Source organism: Tamandua tetradactyla, chromosome 21 (assembly GCF_023851605.1).
Source record: "Tamandua tetradactyla isolate mTamTet1 chromosome 21, mTamTet1.pri, whole genome shotgun sequence".
NCBI classification, from domain to species: domain Eukaryota; kingdom Metazoa; phylum Chordata; class Mammalia; order Pilosa; family Myrmecophagidae; genus Tamandua; species Tamandua tetradactyla.
In genome coordinates, this window is record NC_135347.1 from 25,531,067 (window position 1) to 25,554,997 (window position 23,931).

Below are 23,931 nucleotides of genomic sequence, written 5' to 3' on the forward strand. Positions count from 1 at the left end.
ATACTGAATAGGGCTTAAAAGAAATGGCTGCCTTTACACAATGGGATTAAGATTAAAACATGGCTTTTCTAGGGTACATACATCATTTCAAATCAGCACATATGTATATACTATTCATAAAAGATTAATTTTAGACTGAAGGACAAAAATAGGTTGAAAATGAAAGGTTGGAAAAAAGTATTCCACAAACCACAACCATCAAAAGTAAAGAGATTTAAGCAGTCATCAAAAACCTCCCAAGAAAGGAAGGTCCAGGGCCAGATGGCTTCGCGTGTGAATTCTACCAAGTGATACAGGAAGAATTCATACCAGTCGTGCTCAAACTCTTCAAAAAGAAAAAGAATGAAGAGGAGGGAAATCTAACTCATTCTATGCAGTCAGCATCACCCTAATATTAAAGCCAAACAAAAATACTAGAAGATGAGAAAATTACAGACCAATCTGTAGAATGAAGATAAATGGAAAAATCTTCAACAAAATACTTACAAATAGATTCCAGCACCACATTAAAAGAATTATACACCATGACCAAGTGGGTTTTATTCCAGTTATGCAAGGGTGGTTTAATATAAGAAAATCAGTTAATATAATACACCATATCAACAAATCAAAGAGAAAAAAAAGCTCAAGATCTCAATTGATGCAGAAAAGGCATCAACAAAATTCAGTATCCCTTGATAAAAATAATTTTAAAATTACACATAAAAGGAAACTTCATCAGCATGACAAAGGGCATATAGGAAAAAACCACAGCTGATGTCATACTCAGTGGTCAAAGACTGAAAGTTTTCCTTCTAAGATCTAGAATAAGACAAGGATACTCACTATCATCACTGTTGTTCAATATTGTGCTGGAAGTTCTAGCTATAGAATTAGTCAAGAAAAAGAAATAAAAGGTATAATAATTGGAAAGAAAGCAGTTAAACTTTCACTCTTTGCAGATGACATGATCTTATATGTGGAAAGTCCAAAAAAACTACAACAAAGCTACTCCAGCTAATACACAAATTCAACAAAGGCCTAGAAAACAAGATCAACATGCAAAAATCAGTAGTGTTCCAATGCATTAGTAATAAGTAATCTGATGAGGACATCAAGAAAAAAAAATTCATTTGCAATAGCAAACAAAATAGTCATCTAGGAATAAATTTAACCAAGGGCATAAAGGATCTAACACAGAAAACTAGAAAACATTTCCAAAATAAATCAAAGAAGACCTAAATAAATGGAAAGATATACCATGCTAATGGCTTAGAAGACTAAATATAGTTAAGATGTCAGTTCTATGCAAAATGTTTTATAGTTTCAATGCAGTGTCAAAGTTCCAACAACTTACTTTACAGAAATATAAAAACAAATAATCAAATTTGTTTGGAAGGGCAGGCTGCACTGAATAGCTACAAACACCTTAAGAAAGAAAAATGAAATAGGAGGTTTCACACAACCTGTCTTTAAAGCATAGTGCAAAGTTAAAGTGGTCAAAGCAACATGGTTCTGGCATAAAGATAGACATACCAATTGTTTTTGTTTGCTAAAGTTGCCAGGATGCACTATGCCAGAAATGGAATGGCTTTTTAAAATGGAATTTATTAAGTTGCAAATTTACAGTTCTAAGGTTATAAAAATGATCAAACTAAGGCATTCAGAGAGAAATACCTTTGTTCAAGAAAGGCCCATGGATCTGGAACAACACTGTCAGCTGTAAAGGCATGTGGTTAGCACATGCTGGGTTATCTGCCTTCTCATCTCAAAGGACTTGCCCTAGGCATTTTCTGTCTGCACCTCCCAAGATTTCTGGCTGTGTGAGCTGTCACCACTAAAGCTTTTCCTGAAATGGTTCCTTCTTACAGAATTCCATAAGCAACCCCACCTTGAATGGGTGGAGACACACTTTTCATCAAATCAAAAGTTCCCACTAAGAAGTGGTTGGGTCACATGCCCATGGAAACAATTTAAAAAAATTCTCACCCAACATTATTGAATGTGGATTAAATAATGCAGCTTTTCTGGGGTACACAACAATTTCAAGCTAGTACATTTAACCCTTTAGACCTCAAAAAGACATATTCTTTCCAAATGCAAACCACATTCATTCTGTCATAATATCACAAAGCCTTAATCCATTTCAGTAAAAATGCAAATGCAATACAAAGTCAGAAACAGTACAAAATCTCAACAAACTCAGCTATAAGCATGATCTGTCCTAAGGTAAAATTCTCTTCCTGCTCTGGACCTGTCAATCTTGGAACAAGTTATCAGTTCCCAATATACAAAGAAAGGACAATTATAGATACATATTCCCATTTCCATAGAGAGAAATTGGAAGGAACACAGGGAACACTAGACCCAAGCAGTTCTGATAACCTGCAGGGCAAATGCCATTGGATTTTAACATATGAGCGTCATTTATCCTTGGGGATTTAGAAAGTGGCAGTCCTACCCTTTCCACGGGCCTACAAGGTGGACCAGCTCCCCCTAAAGCTCGAGTGAGAATTGCAACCTTTGAGGACATTGGGAAAACCACCTTTTTCTCATCTCCACTCTCTAAGCATCAGGACAATTCCTGACTATCTGTCATCTCCAGGGCACATGCTCAACCCTCTCAGAACAATGTGACAGGAGCAAGGCTCTCTTCAACCTCCAAGGAATGTGATCCATCCTCTCCAAGGCCTGGAGAACTGAAAATCCTGCCCTCTGCCTTTGAGGCACTTACCCTCTCCAAGTACATTGGTGGCCCACTCTCCTGGCCCAAGGATTCTTGGCTTCAGATCTTAGCTTCCATGGTTCTACCCTTGAAGATGTTTTTCCCTCAATTTGTTCCTTTTTTGTCCCTTTTAGTCCAGAGAGGCAGTGGTTTCATTTATACAGATGCCACAACATTCTTGTTGGTTTTTTTATGCAGTGGGCAAGGATCATAGGCATCAGAAAATAGGACTTTCCAGAAATATTTCCTGTGTAACTCCATTTCAAATCCTGACATCTTCTGAAATGGCTGACTGTTTCCATGTTTGGTTAATCCTCACATTGAGCACTCTTCTCTGGGATGTCCCTTTCTGGAAGATCAGAATTTTCCAGACCATCAATTTCTTGTTTCTTTGTACCCATGAGTTAAATTCTCAACTTATCTCTTTCCTGTTCCATTTCACTATATGCTGCAAGGAGAAACAAAGCCACACTTTCCACATTTAATTCAGAAATCTCTTCTGCTAAATATCCAAGTTGATGACATTTAAAATCTGCCTTTCATCCAAAACCAACAGTCAATTTTGCTAGATTCTCTGCCACTTTAAAACAAGAATTGCCTTCCTCCCAGTTTGCAATAACACATGCATCATTTCTGTCTAAGACCTTATCAGAAATTTCTTTAGAGTCCACATTTCTACCAACAGTCTCTTCAAAGCATTGTAGGTTTTCTCTGTATGGCAACTCACAGTTCTTCCAGAATCATCCTCTTACCCATTTAAAAAGCTGTTCCAACACGTTTGGTATTTTCAAACTGTAGCAACCCATCACTCCAGTACCAAACTCTGTTTTAGTTTATTAAACTTGCCAGAATGCAATATGCAATAAATGGAATGGCTTTTAAAAATGGAATTTATTGAATAGCAACTTTACAGTTCTATGGGTACGAAATGTACAAACTAGAGCATTCAAAGAAAGAGACCTTGGTTCAAGAAATGTCAATGAATCTGGAACACCTCTGTCAGCTAAGAAGGCACATGGCTGTTATCTTCTGGGGTCTCTGGCTTCTCATTTCAAAGGCCTTCCCTGGAGCATTTTCTTTTCTCAACTCCAAAGGTCTCTGGATATGTGGGCTCAGAGTTCAGAAACAGACCCTCTCATTTATGGATGATTGATTTTTTTTTTTTTTTTTTTTAACATGTGCAGGCACCAGGAATCAAACCCAGGTCTCCAGCATGGCAGGTAAGAATTCTGCCAGTGAGCCACCATGGCCCACCCTGGATGACTGATTTTTGATCAGGCATCCAAGTCCACTCAACTGGGACAGAACAATCTCTTTAAAAATGTGTGGTTAGTGAAGATATCATTATCCAAAAAGAATGAAAGGTGACAAGTGAGGTTCGGTCAAGTTGTGAACTTGGCCAGATGATGGTGCCCAGTTGTCTGGTCTGACAACTACTGGCCTAACCATTACAGTGAGGATATTTCATGACTGATTGATAAAGCAGAAGACTGGTTTATTAAATCCGTCAGTTGATTGCCTCTGTGGCTGATTGGATTTACAATCAAATAAGGGTGTTTCTTCCACAAAGGAGAGAATCCAGTCAGTTGGATTTGAGCCAATTAGTTGAAGATTTTTAAGGTAGAGAAGAGATTTTTTCACTTTCTCTTCAGCTGGCAAGCCTCTCCCGTAGAGTTCATCATGGAACTTCATTGGACTTTCCAGCTTCACTGCTTGTCCTATGGCTTTTGGACACTTGCATCCCCATGTTGGAGTGAGATACTTTTATAAATCTCATATTTACAGATATCTCCTGTGGGTTCTGTTTCTCTAGAGAGCCATGATTAATACAATAGTCTCACTCCTTATACAAAATTGACTCAATATTTTTCAAAGACCAAAACATTAGAGCTAAGAACATAAAACTCCTAGAAGAAAATATAGGGAAGCATTTTAAAGATCTTGTGATAAGACATGGTTTCCAAGACCTTACACCTAAAGCACAAGCAATGGAAGAAGAAAAATATAAATGGGATCTCCTCAGAATTGATCATTTTGCACATCAAAGAACTTTATAAAGAAAGTAGAAGGCCATTTGCTTAATGGGAGACAATATTTGGAAACCAAATATCTGATAAAGGTTGAATATCCAGAATATATAAAGTGGCATATACTTTTTCTAGTTCATTTAAGAGCTTTCTTATATTTATAAATTAACCACTATCTTTGTTCACTCTAGGCTTTGCTAAGTTATGTAGTCTCAATTTTTATCCTCTAGCTTTCCTTCTCGTGACATACAACTCTAGCCTTCCTCTTCCAACTGTACTCATACTCAGCTTTATTATTACACTTACAGTATTGTACAAAAGCTAAAAGTAAAAAATAAGGGGATATAAGGGGTATAGGATGCTTTCCTTCAGAAGAAATAAGGATGTTCTCATATTAACTGTAGTAGTGAATGCATAACCATGTGATTATATGAAGAGAGTCATTGATGTATAGTAAGGGTGGATTATATGGTGCATTAATAAAACTGTTAAGAAACATTGGGGAAGATAAGGGGTATGAGATGTTTTTTGGTTTTCCTTTTTATTTTTATCTTTTTTTTTTTGGAGTAATGAAGATGTTCTAAAATTGATTGTGGCAATGAATGCATGACTCTTGTGAGCCAATAATTATATATTTTGGATGGATTATATGATGTGAGAATATATCTTAGTAAAATTGAATAAAAAGTTTTACATGTTATTTCTTCTATCTTCATATCTGACTGTTCTAGTTTGCTAGCTGCTGGAATGCAATATACCAGAAATGGAATGACTTTTAAAAAGGGAAATTTAATACGTTGCTAGTTCACAGTTCTAAAGCTGAGGAAATATCCCAATTAAAAGAAGTCTATAGAAATGACCAATCAAAGGCATCCATCCAGGGAAAGACACCTTGGTTCAAGAAGGCCAATGAAGTTCAGGGTCTTTCTCTCAAGTGAGAAGGCACATGGTGAACAAAGTCATGGTTTCTCTCTCAGCTGGAAGGGCATGTGGTGAACACGGCATCATCTGCCAGCTTTCTTTCCTGGCTTCTGGTTTCATGAAGCTGCCCGGGAGGCATTTTCCTTCTTCATCTCCAAAGGTCGCTGGCTCGTGGAGTCTCGGCTTTGTGGTGCTGCTTTCTCTGAATCTTTCCAAATCTCCAATCTCCAAAATGTTTCCTCTTTTATAGGACTTCAGAAACTAACCAAGACCTACCCGAATGGGTGGAGACATGTCGTCAACTAATCCATCTTAACAATCACTCTTGATTACATCACACCTCCAGGGAGATGATCTAATTACACTTTCAAGCATACAATGCTGAATAGGGATTAGAAGAAACAGTGGCCTTTACAAAATAGGATTAGGAGTAAAACATGGCTTTTCTAGGGAGCACACGTCCTTTCAAACCCACACACTGACCTATATTTAAAGTGAGTCTCTTGTAAATAGCACATCACATGATCTTCCTTTTTTATGCAAACTGATAGTTCTTCTTTAATTTGGCTGGTTTGGTCCATTCATCCTTTACTGGAAAAAGGCCATGGATTCTTTTGCCTGATGCACTCAATAACCAATTACTGAGACACTGAGGTTTCAAAGAGAGAATTTATTACTAAGCACATAGTAGAAGAGCAGATGGCCTAGCACCCTTGTTAACACATTAAGCTCTGACCAGTAGTTGACCACATATGCTTTTAGAGAGGTATGAAAGCAAAGCAGTGCAACTAACAATTTGACTGTTTCTGTGATATGTAGCTTTTTAAAGTCACAAATAAAACTGTGGCTAACAGCCCCATATAACTATTTAATATTATACAGATTAGTATCAGGATATGACATAGACAATGAGAACATTGTCAAGTTTTATAAATTTTATGTAATCTCCAAATATATGACTAATATTTTACCTATATAAATTTAATAAACCACAGGATAAAAAAATCCCTTTTAACCAGTGTAATGCTTCTGAAACACCTCCTACCCAATAGATTAAACTATTTTAGTACCTTACTTATACAAGGTGAAAGAACAAATTATTTGGAACAGTTTTGCCCTTACCAGTCAGAAAGCTTGTCTCCTGAAATTAAGGATAAGGCCAACATAAACATTAGCAAGGCTATTATTCTTATGCAAAATCTTTGTTTTTCTAGATAGAGTACATGGATGTTTAAGAAGAACTTTTTTTAATTAATAGTAGATTAACCATCCACATTATTTTAACAGGAATAAAACTAAACTTTGGTTTTGTATAAATACCAGGTTGGACAGAAAATATTTCTTTTCTGCAAGTGTATGATACACAAATTTATTAAACTTGGGCAGCACTGACTATGACAGACAGAATTCACTTTCATTAAGTCGTTTTTTACAACTTTACATTCATTCAAAGCTTATACCCAACATTGGCTATAGCAAACAAAATACATTTTATTAAACTTTCTATCACCTTCCATATCCATTCTACGTACAGTTTTTTTATTTTTCCAGACTGTATAAACAGAAACACATTTGATAATAAATCACGAAGCTTTTAAACTTCTATACTTCCTTCCAATTACAATATTTATGAATGGGAAGAAGAGACAGTAATACTACAAAATAATGGAAGAAGGAAGAAATTTATGCTTGGTCTTGGAACATACCCAGACATTATAAATTATATAGAACACATAAATGATTACTTCACAATGTAATTAAAATCTCTCAGTTCAATCCAGCCCTGACTTCAAAGGTCAGAAAAGCCAAATTTAAAGCATAATTAGCTTTTCAAATATTTAAAGGATTCATATCCAGAAAAATACCCTCAACTTTTCCACAATATTATTCTCAAGTGGTAACAATACCAAGAATATGTTAATTTATGAAATGAAATTATATCTCCTAAAAAAAAAAAAACAGTTCAGAATTCCAGTTACTTTAATGTTAATTTATTATTTAAAGGTCTTATAAGTACCATCTCTTCTATGAGGACTTTTTAGGTCATTTTTTATCTTTCTGCTTTTTAAATTCTTCTAGCATTTTTATTCCACCATTTTTACTGTCTTACATTGTACCCTAGTAAAAGTATATTCTAACTAGAATACAAACTCTGTGAAGCTAATAGTTATGTCTTTTCTATTTAGGATAGCATTTACTAATAACAATATAATGATTGACATTGACAAAGCCACTACAAATTCAAATCCTTCCACATACTGAGCTAACAAATGGCCAAGTAACTGAAAGCCATACACTTTGAAATCCAGGTAATTCAGGTTATAAAAAAATTCATTTTTATTTCTTGCTAAACTGAACTGATTTCTAAAATAGAATGCTTAAAGCATTAGCATATTCTTATTTTATTATACTTTATAAAAGTATTATTGTTACCAGTTATATTGCTTAGTTCATGTAACTTAACCTATCTAGTTAAACTATTTAAGAGGAATTTTAAGAATGTGTTTATATAACTAGTTTATTTTATCAATTTAGATTATATAGATTTAGGGAGAACATAGCTAAGCAGAATAAAATCAGATTTGTTCAATTCAAAATCAATCATAAATCCCTTTTATCAGAGGTTGAAAATAAAATTCTTTGTTTTTCTAGTATCTTAAAATTACAAACAATTTTAAAAGTACATTGACTATCAAGTTCTGGAAAATATGTCACAATTGTTTAATTTGTTCCAAGTCTGAATTCAAGAAAACTTTTCCATTTTCTCAAAGATCTTTCACTTTACTTAGTGAAATTTGAAAATTAGATTTTATTCAGTTACTCCTGTTGAAAGCTATTCATATTATAATAATTATTTGATTACTGCAATTACCATTCAAAAGGTATTATTGGAAAAAATAGCATTAACAAACATAGTCTATTCTGTAACATTTTTATGCTTACCATTTCTAATTTCTAGGCCCAACAGAAAAAAAATTCTAAACCCCACTCCCCCTTCTTTGTCTAGACCTTCCCATACTGCTTTAGGTGGTTAGGCCTTGGAGCAGAACAAAGCCTGGTTTGTTGGAAATTTTAGGTGAGGGCTGTGGAATTTTCAGAGTTCCTATTTCCTTCTTTAACTACTTCTAATTATTAGATTTATTATGCTGAAAGCTGTGATCAAGACTACTGGAAAAGTCTTTGCTTTTCCCAGAGGCAGCTCTTTGGCAGTTTTCTGCTGCCTTGGGGAAACTGCAGGGTTGGTTTATTTCTAATGCCTAAGGTTGTTTACAGTAATTACAGAACTAAGGTTTTAAACCTTGCAGTTCAGAGTTTTTTTCTCTATTTTTACTTTTTTAGTTCAGAAGTACCAATTTATAAAAAATTTATGTAAAACCACTTATTTGTTTCTCAAGCAATTCCAATAGCGCTCTTTAAAAATTTTTGTTACCTTATTATCATCATCCACAGGCATGAGAATATACATTAAACAGACAGATGCAAATAAAAAGTTAATTACACATAGAATTAGAAATATTTTTGAGAGGGACAGATCAAGATTTGAATATATTATTTCATCCTCTTTCTACCTTTTTACAAAGCAATTTTAACTGTAATATGTCTAACTGTAATTATTATATTTCATTTTAGATCATTTTGAGGTCAGATTATGTTACAGAAATATACACATTTTTTATATTCATAATTAAAATATTTTCAATGTTCAATACAGCCCAAAGCTTCTCTTATTAAAGAATTTCCATAGTAACTAATTAGTAACATTCAACAAATACAAATGCAAGAACATACCAACTGATAAATTCAAACAGACACTTAATGCTTATTATATTTGAGTAACACACCAAATAATAACTAGGTCAAACATACCAACTAGCAATTAAACAAGAATTTACTGATTTACACACTAATTAACAATTAAAAAAGCATTAGACACTTACTATACCTAGGTAACAACACCAACCAGCACTTAAACAGTCCTATTTAATTGCATTAAATACCAATTGAGTGTTGGATTACTCATTTTCTAGAAATGTACTCAACAGACAAATTTAGATCAGAACTTCAAACCCTGTACCACAAGAACAATGTAGAGTTCAGAGCAAGGGGAATCATTCTGGAAACCTGACCCTGGCCCAGGTCAAGGGAAATGAACTGCGTATTTACTCCCCTATCTACTTTTTACTCTGAGGACCCACTCACTCAATCAGGTGTGTGGACATAGAACTGGAAACCATTTCTCTTTTTGAAGCTTTTTAAGGCACCAAAAGTGTGTGGAGTACTGACAGAACAGAGAATCCCAGTTGCCATGCCTCTAGACTAAATTAAGTCCAGCAGCCATAAAAGGCTGGGTTACCTGGCTTACCTGATCTGCTGGGCCTCCAGAGCCTCAGGCATTTGTCCCACATAGGTTGCCAAATTGTTACTGGGAAAAGGCCATGGATTCTTTTTGATGCACTCAATAATCAATTCCTGAGGCACTAATGTTTCAAGGAGAGAAAGAGTTTATGACTAGGCACATAGTAGGAGAGCAGATGGCCTAGCAGCCCAAAATCTGTTTCCCCAAGTTCAAGGGGTTGAAGGTTTTTAAGGATTTTTATCAGTGGAGATGTAGTCATTTCAAATAGCAAGTTTAAAGCAGAAAAGGAGACAGTATTATCATTTCAATAGGAGAGCATAAACTGAAAGGAAGGGAGGCAGAGCTACCATTTCAATACTAAAGGTGTTTGCCAAAAGGAAGGGAGACAAGTTATTTTTTTTTTTTTTTTTTTTTTTTTTTTTTTTTTTTTTTTCAAAGACAGAGAGAAGGAAGGAAGGATAGAAGGAAGGAAGGAAGGAGGAAAGGGAAACATTTTTAAACATTTTCTTGTTTTATTGTATTCTGTTTCTCCGTTTTTGTTACATGGGGTGGGGCCGGGAATCGAACCGAGGTCCTCCGGCATAGCAGGCAAGCACTTTGCCCGCTGAGCCACCGCGGCCCGCCCGACAAGTTATTTTTTAATAGCAGAGTCTGGTAGATGTGATCTATGAAAGTCAGGAACCGAAACTACTTAATGGCTGACTTCAAATTCTTCATTCGGTTCAGTGCCTTGCCCTACTAGAAAATTATCAAATAAAGGGAGTAACAGCTCTTACAGTCAAAGGCACAAGCTAAGGGCATTTACAATCATTTCAGATATTAGGGCAGCTGAATTACACTTTAGGGATTTCAGGTATTTCCCTCTTCTGGTCCAATATGCTAGAAAGCAAAATGGAATATATTGATTCAGTAATCAAAATACTCCCTTAAATCCTAATTTCTTGGTTACAATCCCATCGTTGTTTTATTTTATCCTTCCCCTGAATTCTTTTAGACTAAAATTTATTATAATAATTATATTTGTGTTACTCATTTAATAGCTATTTTTGGTATCCCTAGGATTTGTAATATATAGCTTATCACACTCTATCTTCAAATAATATACAACTTCACGTATGATTTCAGAACAAGAAACAGAATACTCCATTTTTCCATGCTAATGTTATACAGTGTTATTGTACATTTGTTATAAATCCATCACTACATTGCTATTATTTTTTAATAGTCAATGATCTTTTAAAAAGGTGTTCAAAATAATCTTTTGAAAGCAACCACATTTTATCATTCTTAGCACTCTCAATTTCTTTTCTGGATCCAAATTTCTACCTGGTATCATTCCCCTTATTTCTGAAGAAATTACTTTAGCATTTATTGTAGTGAAAATTTGCTGGAGAAATTATCTCAGCTTTTGTTTGGAGATTTCTGGAGAAAAATTACTTCACCTTCAGTTTTGAAACATATATTCACTTGTTGAATTCTAGGTGGACAGTTTTTCTCCCCCCAGCTTTTAAAAGATGCCTCTTCATTGTCTTATTGCATATATAGTTCCTGCCAAGAAGTTTACTGTTATTTTTTCATATACAATACAGTCAATTCTCATTGTGCACAATAGTTATGTTCTATTAAATCAACTCAAACACTGGATTAGCATATACTGAACCACTGTCCTAGTATAATGTGATGGTTAAGTTCAAGTGGAAGCATAGCTATGTTATGGTGTCTGCTTACTCAAGCAAAAACTGGCCTGAGAGATGCCATGGGGGTATTTTGTGGATTTAAATCATCAGTCAGTTGATGGTACCTATGAGTGATTACATCTACAAACAACTGAGATCGCTTTCAACAATGAGGGAAGTCTCATCCAGTCAGTTGAAGGCCTTAAAGGGATCACTGATGATTTAAGCAGACAGAAGAATTTCTATCTCTACTTCACTTTTCCTGGGGATTCCATATAAACCTTCATCAGAGTTCCTGGTTTGTTGCCTGCCCTATGGAATTCCAACTTGATAATCCCCACAGTCACATGAGCCAATTCTTATAATAAATCTCCTGATATTTCCCTGGAGAACTTTGACTAATACAGGGAAATTGCAGAGTTAGATTGCTAAAAGCCTCTGGTCACAAAATTTACATCAACCAATCAATGCATAATCTTGTTTTAAGTGTTTTTTTTTTTTTAATTTAAAGACATCTTATTTAATATATGTTGCTGATGCATTATTGTTGATTGCATGGCCAACAGCACTAAAATTCATGCCTGAACACGGCTTACCTAACCCACATATTTTTTCTGTAAGGTACATCACAACCTTCCTGTTTTCCACTTTGGCTTTATACTGAAGGGTTATTTTAAATGGTAAAATAACCAACACAAAGAATCCAAAATGTGACATTAAATATAGCGCTAAAAGGAAGCTGTTTACAGTGTGAGAGCTAAACAAGAACGCAGAGCATTGTTTTGTTCAACCTTAAGCTAGAAGTATGTGCCTCTTGAGTGACTCTGTAGTGTTAGCATTTTAAATGTAAGCTTAAAGCTGTAAATTATCTGTGAATTTGAGTATTAGGCTCACAGAGGAGCAGTAGGAAAAGTATGTACCCAGACTTGGAGGCACCATGCCCCAAGTATCTAGGACAACGTGAATCCTGAAGGAAGTAGTAAATAACTGAGATAAGGAACTGATGAGGTTCTCCAGACCCCTGTTACTTGTTACCCTAATGATTATCTTTCTTTTTCTCTAACTTGTATAAAAGCCAAGCGAAAAATCACTACAGGGAGGTAGGTTTGGGACATTTACCCTGCCCTTCTGCCAGCATAAATAAACTTTCTTTTCCTCCACAGCCCATTCGGTGCCTGTGCATTAAGCTGAGCAAAGTAAAGAAACCAGATTTGGGGAAGGCTCTTATCTTCAACTTCACAGTTTTTCATCCTTCTGCACATGTCTGTAAATGATGGTAGAAGTGCCCCATGTATTGCTTTGGGAGGTATAAGTGAATTTTAACAAGTAGGTGACTTCACAAATGAAGTATCTGTGAATAATGAGGACTGTGTATCTTTTTTCCTTGATCTTTTAAGATTTTACTACTGATTTTTGGCAGCTCATACCTAAGCCATGCTTGTAGTTTTCTTTATATTTCTTCTACTTGTGTTTTATTAAGACTCTTGAACTATAGATGTGTAGTTTTTGTCAATGTGTATATTTTTGCCATTGCATTCTCAAATATTTTTCTGACTCTCCCTTGTTTTTCTGCATATCCAATCACCCAGATGATAGACTATATTTTAAGGCTACACAATTTATTCTCTGTTCACTATTTTTTAGTCTTGTTTACTCTGTATACTTATTTTGGGTAGCTTCTGTTTCTGTTCCTTCAAGTTCAGTCATATTTCTTTTCTCCATGTGTATGTGTGAATACATTTCATTTTTTATTTCAAATACTGTTTAATTTCTAGAACCAATGCATTGGTCTTTTTTGGTAACTTCTATGTCTCCCCTCTTTAAAGCATGTGTTCCTCTACATTCTTAAGTATATGGAGCATATTTATAATGGCTATTTATACTCCTTGTTACAATTCCACTATCTGTGTCATTTCTGGCTCTTTTTCTTTGATTTTTTATCTTAGTTATGGATTATAGTTTCTTCCAAAAATGCTTGGATATTTTTCATTAAATGCTGACCATTGTAAATTTTTCATTTGCATGCAGGATTTTGCTGTAATCCTTTGAACAATGTTTGATCTCTCTCTGGCACAAAATTAAATCACATATCTGTTTGATTATCCATTTGACTCATTTGAGCCTCACTTTTAAGCTCATTAAACTGAAACAAGAGAAGCCTTTATTCTGACTCTAGTCACTAAGGTTAGAACCTCTTAAGGAACTTTTATGCTGCTCCATATACTGTGAAATGTCTCCATTCTGGCTAATAGGAATGTTACTGGACAAAGGCCATGTGTTCTTTTGCCCTACATACGTAATAACCAATTCCTGAGACACTGGGTTTTCACTCACTCAGACTGATTACAGGCTTAGAGAATATCTGTAAGGAAATGGTGCAATGAGATATAGGTGACATGCAGGTTAAAGTCTAAGCTACTGTGCATGTTAGGTGGGCCCACTTTGGTAGAACCAGCCTTAATTATCAACTTTACATGGATCATGTGGTGGGTTAGTTCTGGGCTGACTTGAACCCTTCACTAATGAACATTAGGAGCTGTCTTTAGTGATTACAAGACTTTAAAGTTGAAAAACTGGATAACTGGGTACAAAGAAAGGTTAGTCACAAGGTTTTTACAATCACAAGGGCAAAAGATAAGGCCTATGCAATCATTATCTGAGATCAAGGCAGCTGGAATACAATTTAGAGATTTCGAGAATTTCCCTCTGTCTACTCCAATATACCAGAAAGCAAAAGAAATATCTATATAATGATTCAGCAATTAGAACATCCTTTAAGTCCTGATTTCTCAGTTAAAGGAATGTGAACTGTTTCCATACCTACTTATTTCTTATAATTCTTTGACTACTATTTCTTGTGGCATTTTCCTTAGCTTTATAGAATTTTACTCTACACATATGCAGATCAATATTTAGCCAAAGACTTACTGGATTCTCCTTCCCATTTCCAGGGGTTTCTCTGTAAGCTATTTCCTCCTTGACACTATGCCTCACATATTCTAGATGCCTCAGATTTTCTCAGCTGCAATCTCTGTCTCTTCAACTGAGCAAGATACTGGGTAATATTTGTATTATCCATTCCTATACTGAAACCTGGACACTCCTCTGGACAGTAAAATGAAGTGATTTTCAAATCAGTTCTATGTATCCCTTCTCTCTAAGTTCACAGTCCTAAGCTGTATGTTTTCCAATGTCTGAAAATAGTTTTCACGTATTTCTTCTGGTGTTCCAGTTAACATAATGAGAGGGTAATTCTGCTTCTTACCCTATCATAAGGAAATTATGAAAGTAGGAGTTCACCTTTCCTCTTGGATTTCAGACGCTCATGTTTCCACAATGTTCCATACATGGCTAAGCAAACTAGAAATGATCGAAATGCTGAAGGGAAAATTTTTGTGAATCCATGCAATAGAATCATAGCTTGGGTTAGATGTAGGTGTTTGGTAGGGAGATATGACAGTCAAGAGCTGAAAGACTGACGATCGGTAAGTTTTTTACTGTGCATCTCCTCAAAAATAATTCTATACATGTCAAACTTTCAGCAGTCATTCTTATCACTAAATCTACTGGGTGGTTGTGTCAAGTTAAGGGGTGGAGAAAATGGCAGGACCTTTCATCCAATGTGCTTACTTAAGAGGGTGGATGTACTCAGCACTTTTTCTTTGAGTGTGAAACATTGATGTAAAATGTTTCTTTTTATAGCACTTGAGTCAGGAATATAACTAGAAGAAGAGACAATGGTAAATTTCAGGGCTTATCACTATTTTGGTGTTAATCATTATTAAAAGTATAGATTTACTTAGCCATACCTCTGAAGATGCTGAACTAAGGCATTTTACCAAAAACCTATATGGAACAAGATTAAAAAGCTATGTGATTTCTCATAATGTTACTTGTGTTTGGAAGAATATGGCATTTATTTTAATGCTAAACTCAAGGTCAGGTTGGACACAAAGTTCAGTATCTCTTAGTAGGCAACACAGAGTTGTCTAAAGAGAGTTAGTCAATAATATCCACAAACAGATTATATACAAAAACATTATAACTAAGCCTTAAAATTATTTTTCATATGGGAGTAAATATCACATTCTAATAAATATGATTACCCAATTCTTACTCACGTTCTATAAATCAAATGTAATTCAAATAAACAAAAGCATTAGAAAACCCAGGAGTGTAGCAGCCTCTTGCCTTGTAGTTTGAAACCGCTAAAAGTGAAAACAGATCAGTTCTTTAAAAATATATTTTAAAAAATGATACATTTGAGACTCAAACCCCTGCCAAAATCTCAGGGTACAAATCAGGCATCCCACTGCAGCTACCTCTAATACATCTCAGTCTCTGAGCACCACACACGTATGAAAGTAAGTTTAAGTTCTTGTTATTGCTGCTTGGATTGCTGATTTTGTTATGAAATTTTGCACCAGCCAAATCCACCATTGCATATAAATTCTTCAACAGTCTTCTTACTTTTCTCATGAAGCTCTAACTTTATTCAGATGTACACCTCTTTGTTCACATGTGGTGGCCATGAAAATCCACCTTTCATAGCACCTTGAAGAGCTCAGTTGACCAACTGGTACAGTGACTGTATTCTGAAATATGTCATCAAATTTTTGGAAGCCATAATTTGAATGGCAATGACTGAGCAACAATGGAATATTCCTGGAATAATTAAGGTCACATATTCCTGGAGATGTGCCACAGTGAAGATGGCTGACTGTGCAGGTGAGGACTCCTCTTCAGCATTGATGAAACTTACTTAGAACTGCAGTGCACTCTAAAATTTCCTTCTGTCTTTCCTTTTCTCCTTTACAAAGGTCAGACCTGCATCATGGGAAACTGGGAATTGTCATTAGATGAAGAAATTTGTATGGATGCTCCTGAGGATACAAACCCCTCTGAACATTTTGGGGTTGTAGAGGTGTTCCCCAATAAGTGTCATCACTTCTTCCAGGATAAATGATACTACAGAGGCATTACTCCTGCATGGAAACAAGCCCCCTGGAAGCTCAATCAATAACTGGGTAAATATCCCAAGGTAAACCAGTTGAGGAAGTCCAGGCCAAGTAAGAGAATAGGAAGTCTATACATTGAAAAAGTTTCAAGAATTGCCTGGCATTTACGGACAGCAGACAGGGAAGTGCTCTGGGAATGAACTATGGGTTTCTTCTTTGAGGTACCTGAAGTACAACTCTATAATTAATAAGAATTAATGAACTTGGGGGTACTTTCTCAGGATAACGGTATTTTCTTAGTGGATATGGCTAAGTCATTGTTAGTATAGCTGCTAGAAGCCAAAATTATGAAATGGCTATTTTAAGTGAAGTAGAAATGTTTGAGTTGGTTTGGGACATGGTAGAGTTAGGAAGAAAGTGGCTGAAATGAGTAGGACTGCAAATATATGACATGAGACCAGAAGCACCATGGCAACATTATGTCTTATATGAAGTTCCCAGAGCCAGAAGAAAGGCATGGTTACAGATGCACCAAATTTATTCATAAATTCAATGGTGAGTCTCATCTGCAAGCCTAGATTGATGATGGGAGGGGTGATCACAGACTAGGCTCATTAATATCTATAAGGATGATCTGGTCCTGGCATAATAAAGTCCAGGTGGTTGTGCTTATCAGCCAGAAACCAGGATGCCTAAATTACTGTAATGACCTGGAAATTTGGAAGGGTAGCCAAGTGGGGCTTGACTTATAGCAAGTTGTGAAGATGGCTAATAAAATATAGTGCCAAAAAAAAAAAAATATATATATATATATAGTGCCCTTAGGGGCAACCAGCTTCTTGCTTAGTTTCCAAATGTGAAGTGGTGGTCATGTCTCAAAGAAGAAAGGCTGTGCGATACCGTAGTGAGAATATACTGTAATGTTTCTCCTAGTTCTTCCTAAAGCAGCCTATGCCTATTTACTCAAGTGACTGTACACCGGAGTAAAGGGAGGAATGGATACTCAGGGCTATTTGTTCAGGTCTTCGTTGACATTAATACCTTGAGTCCCAAAATATCATCTTGCTTACCCCACTCAGAGTGGCTTGCAAGAGCCATGTAATAAATTGTGTCATAGATAAATTCTGCTTCATAGTGGGCCCAACAGGCTCACAGACTCACCCAGTGATCAATTTCCACTCCCTGAGTGTGATATTTGAATTTATATGCTTGTCGGTTAGATTAATTCCCAAATTATATCCTTAGACTATGGGGGATTATAGTGAGGGAGATATAGGTGATCTCTAACATCCCTTTGCACCACACACAATTCCAGTTTATTAATTAAAACTTATGTAGCATCCTGGGGAATGGGGGAAAGCAGAAATTAGTGGCTAGAGGATGTAGGGCTGGTGGTGCTGTATATCTCCTTTTAGTTAACCAGTCTTGTCTCTAAATAAATCAGATGAATTTTGCAGAATGACTGTACACTGTCACAGACATAAACGTGTAGTAGCCCTGCTAATAGCTGCTGTGCTTGTGGTGGCATCAATTCTAGACTAATAAGGCCTCAGGTACATGGTGTTCAGACATTAATTTTTGAGTGCATTCTTTTTCCATTTCAATTACAAATTAGTTTAAAAAATTATTCATACTTGCATGAGATGGACAGCAATATAGCAATATATATTTATAGTTTGCCTCAAGGCTATGTTAATTTTCTCACTGTCATAATACAGTATGAAGAAATTTAGAAAGCCTGGACATCTCAAGGAACACCAGAGAACATGTCACTGATCTATTATATAAATGACATCATTCTGATTGGGCTAAATGAACAAAAGACAGCAACTACCCTGGCAACCTATGTAGGACACATGTGGTTCAGAGGGTGAGAGATAAAATCCTAGGACAATTAGGGGAACTGCCTTTTTGGTAAAGGTTTATGGGTTCACTGATGTGGTTCTGTTCATACAAATCTCATGAAAAAATTGTTGATTTTCCATTAGTATGCGAAAATCAAAGCCATCAGACAATAGCACTTTCTACAAATACTTTCCAGATGACTCCATCTGCAGTTCTCATGTGTCCTTATAATGGCTGGCTTCTTACATGTTTGTTTATATCCTCACATGGGGCCCTATCACTGGGATTTCCACCTTACAATATTGAATCAGTATTAAAGGGGATGGCTTTTCTGAGCTACACAGCAATTTCAAACCAGCACACCCTCCATGTAAATAAATTGCTGTTTCTTTCATCCCCTACATAATCATGAAAAGGAAGCACAATGGCAGTAAGTCTCTTTGGGCTCTAAAGACAGTGTATTCTATGCAGCCCACTAGGTGATATGGAATTTGCTAACTCTGAGTGTGGTCCAAAACATATAAACATTGTGAATCATGCCCAAGATATGATGCAAGAGGCACCCGAGGACCCTAAAGGAATTAGGTTGTTGTGGCCCACGCTGGAGCTGCTGGCAATAACATTGCTCAGGTCGACTTGGACCATACAATTTAGCAAACTTTATGGTGTCAAAAGTGGTAGTGGTCAGAAAATGTTCACTATGGAACTTATGGCAAGTTCCAGCAGGGAAATCACAATGCTAGTCCCTAGGTTCTAGATAGTAAAGTGCAGAGCCTAGTAACAGAGTGACTCCATGTCATTCATAGCAGAAAATTATGCACATTTTGAGAGACTCCTCCTGACTGGGCTCTGGTAGAAACAAAATGATCATGGAGTACCAAGAGACCATGAATTTAGAGTTGCCCATAATTGGATGGTTTCCGACAATTGTTGGACCCGACAAGTCAGTAAATCAAATAAGTCCAGTAGCAGCTAATTATAGGATGAAAATTAAATATTCCATGTAAGGTCTTATCAGAACAGTGGGTATCAGTAATCTGCATGAACAGGCAGACAGGAATTCTACATCACCCACAACAGTGGTACCAGTGTCCCTCCCTCAGTTTGCCCATCTGGCTATATAGGGGGTCCCATAAAGACAGCTGAAGGAAGAAGAGGTTCTAGACTTGATTTTCATTTTGAGCTGGCTCAGGATATGGTTTCAATTTTTAAAATGGATATCAATTGCATTACAGTTACATTTGTGGGTGGCTGGGAAAGAGACTAGAAGAATTAAAACTTCTTAAAAAATGGGATGTAAGAGGTGCACATGGTCTTCTACTCTGAACAAAAGTGGCCCAAAGAGGGAAACATATACAGATTATCAGCCAGTAGGCAATGCACAGTTCATCCTGCCAGAAGTCTGGAAGGAAAGGAGTAGAAGATCACTGTCAAGGAGTTATGGGGTAGTTTCATGTAGTGAGTAGCTTCAAAGCCTGTAGATTTTTTTGTAAAATACATTAATATCCACAAGAAATCTACCACAGCAGAAAATTCACTGAATAAACAAGTAGAAAATATTACAGAATAGTTGAGGTTGGCCATCATGTGTCATTAGCTAACCTTGGCTGAACAGGTCTATGAATGCCATGACCATGAAGGAAAAGATTAAAGTTTTTTATAAGCTGCATAACATTAAGTCCTCACTCAGCAAGGCCTATCTAGCTCTGCTTTCCCTGAAAATCCAACCTATCAGCAACAGTGATGAAAAATGAGCCCTCCAACTCTTCAAAGAGATCAAGTGGTCACTTGGTGGCCCATTGACTACAATAAGTCCCTTTCATTCTTGAATGGCAAATAGTCAATATAATGGATACATATTTTAAGTGTGGCTTTGCTTCTCTTATACTCAGGGTCTTAATCAGCACCATTCTTTGGGGTTGTTTTCTAATGCCTGATCCACATGCATAGAATCCCACATCATATGCTGTCCATCAGGGGATCCAACTTCACAGTGAATATAATGCAGAACTGGACCCATAACCATGGGATCCACTGGCTGTATCACATGACATAGCGTAGAGAAACATCAATCTCATAAAATTCTGAAATAACCTTCAAAAGGCACAGTTGAACTGCTTGCTTAGTGGAAGCACTTTGAGAGGGTGTGTACCACCCTTCAGGCTGTAGTATATATATTAAATCAGAAGACTCTCCACCGTATTGTATAACCATAAGGAAGAATGCGTAAATCTGGCAACAAAGAGGTAGATGGGTAAGTGGTCCTTCTTACCATCTGTGCTGTTTCAGAGCTTTTATGGACCCCAGAGAAGGCCATGCTCTTTTAATCCATCTTTGTGGGATCAGACCTATTTTGAATAGGACTGTTGATTAGGTTGTTTCAATTGAAATGACCCAGCCCATTCAAGGTGGGTCTTAATCCTTTACAGGAGTCCTTTATGAGAGAATGAAAGACAGAAAAGAGAGAGGGATTAGAGAGCAAGCCACTGTAATCAGAAGTTGAAAACAATGGAACCTGGGGTGAAGGACCAGAAGATGCCAGCCATGTGCCTTCCTATGTGATAGAGGAAACTAGATGTCAAGAGCCTTTCCTCAGAGAAAATTTATTCCTCTTGATGCCTTAATCTGGACATTTTCATGAATTGTAAATTTGTAAATTAATAATTCCCATCATAAAAGCCAGCTTGTTTCTGGTATATTGCATTCCTGCAGCTTTAGCAAACTGAAACACCATCACTCCCAAAGGACCCACTGAGATAGTTTATGTATTATGTCCCAGAAACTCAAGGTTCTGCTGGGTTGGATGTCATAATTCCTATGTTCCACACTCCAGCCATGAAATTCTGATGGGTCCCACTGAACTACAAATTACGGTTGTTTAACAACTTATGCCCAGGGCTCAGCCAGCAAGAAGGAAACATTCACACTGGCAGAAGTCATTGGCTATGATCATCAGCAGGAGATGGTGGGCTGCTTTTCCACAATAAAGAAAGAATGTAACTATATGTGAAATGCAGGTGATCCACTTGGGTGTCTCCTGGTACTTTCTTACCACACTGTAACTCTGAAAGGACATATATAAGGAAGTTGTGGCTTGAGAAGGGCATGAATAACATGGATTAGGCTCCTTCAGAAATGAGGATTTTTGTTATACCTCCAGGTAAGCCACCAAATCCTGCCAAGATAGCTGGGTGGGAAGAATTCAAAATGGATAACAGAGTAGGGGTTATCAGTTGCTGCCCCAAGATCACTGTGAAGCCAAGCTGTTGTACCTGCCATTCTCTTCCCACTTCTAATCTTCCCCTCAAGATGAGAAACCCAAGGATGCTGTCTTAATATGCTAGAGCTGCTGTGACAAATTCCACACAAGTTTTGCTTAAGAACAGGAATTTACTGACTCATGGTTTTGAAAGAAGTCTAAAATCAACATATTGGTGATGCTATGCATTCTCCACTGAATCTGTGGCATTTTATTCTAGCATTCCTCTTAGATCAGCTGGTTTGCTGAAATCCTTGCGTCACTGCCTCGCAACACAAGGCAATCTCTTGTGTCTGCTCTTCTGATTTCTACTGACTTCTGGCTTCTTCTTATGGTTGAGTCTGACTGTCTTCTGTTTATAAAGCCTCCAGTCATAATGATTAAGGACCACCCTGATTCAATTTGGTCTTACCTAAAAAAGATCTTCAAAGATCCTAGTCACAAACGAGTCCACATCTTTACTAATAATAACATCTTTAATGGGTTCTATTTACAAAGTGTTCACATTCACAGGGACATGGATTAAATTTGAACATATATTTTGTGGAGGACATGTATCATTCTATGACAAGAACCGTGATGGAGATGCTTCTCAAACCTGTGTAAAGACTTAGATCTGTATAAAACAATGGGTGGGTTGCAGCAGCCATGGCCATGAATATCTTAAGTTTCCTACTACCAGGATTATAACTGACCAAGAACTTCAGTTGCTATACTTTAAATCAATGATTACATTTGTTCTGAGGTACATTATCAGTAGGTTGGCCCAACCAATGACTGAGTGCAGTAGGTATCCTAAAACAGACCATTCCTGGGAAACAAAGTCTCCTCTGATAGGCAACTTTGACTGAAAGACACCATGCTGACCTTGTCAAACTTTCTAAAAACTTCACTCCATTCAGAGGCTTTTAGTCTTTGTTTCCTAAGTCTCTCATATCCCCTGCAATGGTTCTGTTTCATAGTCTATTTTCTTGGTCACCTTTGGCTCACTGCCCATTTCCTTCAGAAGTATTTCCCCAAATAAATTTTTGCATAAATAATCTCGTCATCTCTTTATCCCATGTTAGCATGCCCTACTAGCCACTAAACTCTGCTCTTCCACACATTGTTACTGTATATTCCATAGTAAGAAACAGCCTTTCAAATTTCACCTCACAGAGCACTTCTGGGTTCCTGCCTTAGTTGACACCTGATGTCTATAACCACTTGTCTTTCATCATTTAAACGTGCTGCTTTTTGCATCTTTTCAATGTTCCTTTAAAAAATATTTCTCTCCTCTTTCATGATAATGCCAAAATATTTAAAGGCTTGAAATTGTTTGTTAGAACAATTCTGGTTACAAGTGAGAGAAATTGTGAAAGAAGAAAAGAAATGTATTGGCACATGTGCTGGTTTGAAAGGATTATGTTTCCTAGAAAACCCATGTTTCAATCCTGATCCATCTTGTGGAGGCAGCTGTTTCTTTTAATCCCTTTTCAGCACTATAGGTTGGAAACTTGATTAGATTATCTTCATGGAGATGTGATTTGCCCAATTGTGGATATTAACCTTGTTTAGATGGAGATGTGACTCCACCCATTTCAAATGGGTCTTGATTAACTTACTGAAATCCTTTAAAAGGGGAAACATTTTGGAGAGAGACACAGTGAGCCATGAGAGATACCTGAGAGCTGAGAGCCCATGCTGAGACCTTTGGAGCCAAAGAAGGAAAAATGTCCCTGGGGAAGCTTCAAGAAAAAAGAAGCCTGGAGAGGAAGCTAGCAGATATCATGATGTTCTCCATGCGCCTTTCCAGATGAGAGAGAAACCCTGAACATCATCGGCCTTCTTGAACCAAGGTATTTTTCCCTGGATCCCTTAGATTGGACATTTCTATATCCTTGTTTTAATTGGGACATTTTTCATGGCCTTAGAACTGTAAATTTGCAACTTATTAAATTCTCCTTTTTAAAAAGACATTCCATTTCTGGTATATTGCATGCCAGCAGCTAGAAAACTAGAACAGCACATTAAAAAAAAAAAAAAAGTCTCCCAAGAGCTTACATAATGTAATCTGGACCTGGTTTCACTCCATTTACTAGCTGTGCTTGCTTCTGATTTGACTCTGCCTTAGACTTGGCTGTGAATCTCTTGTGGCCCCTGTTAGGTCCAGCCTTATAGCTTCAAATTCAGTAAATCTACAAA

The 23,931-nt window shown here is 36.6% G+C and overlaps 1 long non-coding RNA gene across 2 annotated transcripts in view; it reads left to right on the forward strand.

Moving 5' to 3' along the window:
• Window positions 1-23,931, forward strand: part of LOC143665531 (uncharacterized) — a 78,172-nt gene that overhangs the window by 26,312 nt on the left and 27,929 nt on the right. The window contains exon 3 of one of the 2 annotated variants that reach the window (XR_013167038.1): window positions 16,506-17,423. The exons of the other annotated variant lie outside the window; for it this stretch is intronic. This is a non-coding gene — a long non-coding RNA (uncharacterized LOC143665531). Of the gene's footprint in view, window positions 1-16,505; window positions 17,424-23,931 lie in introns of those variants that run through there. 2 annotated transcript variants of the gene reach the window in all.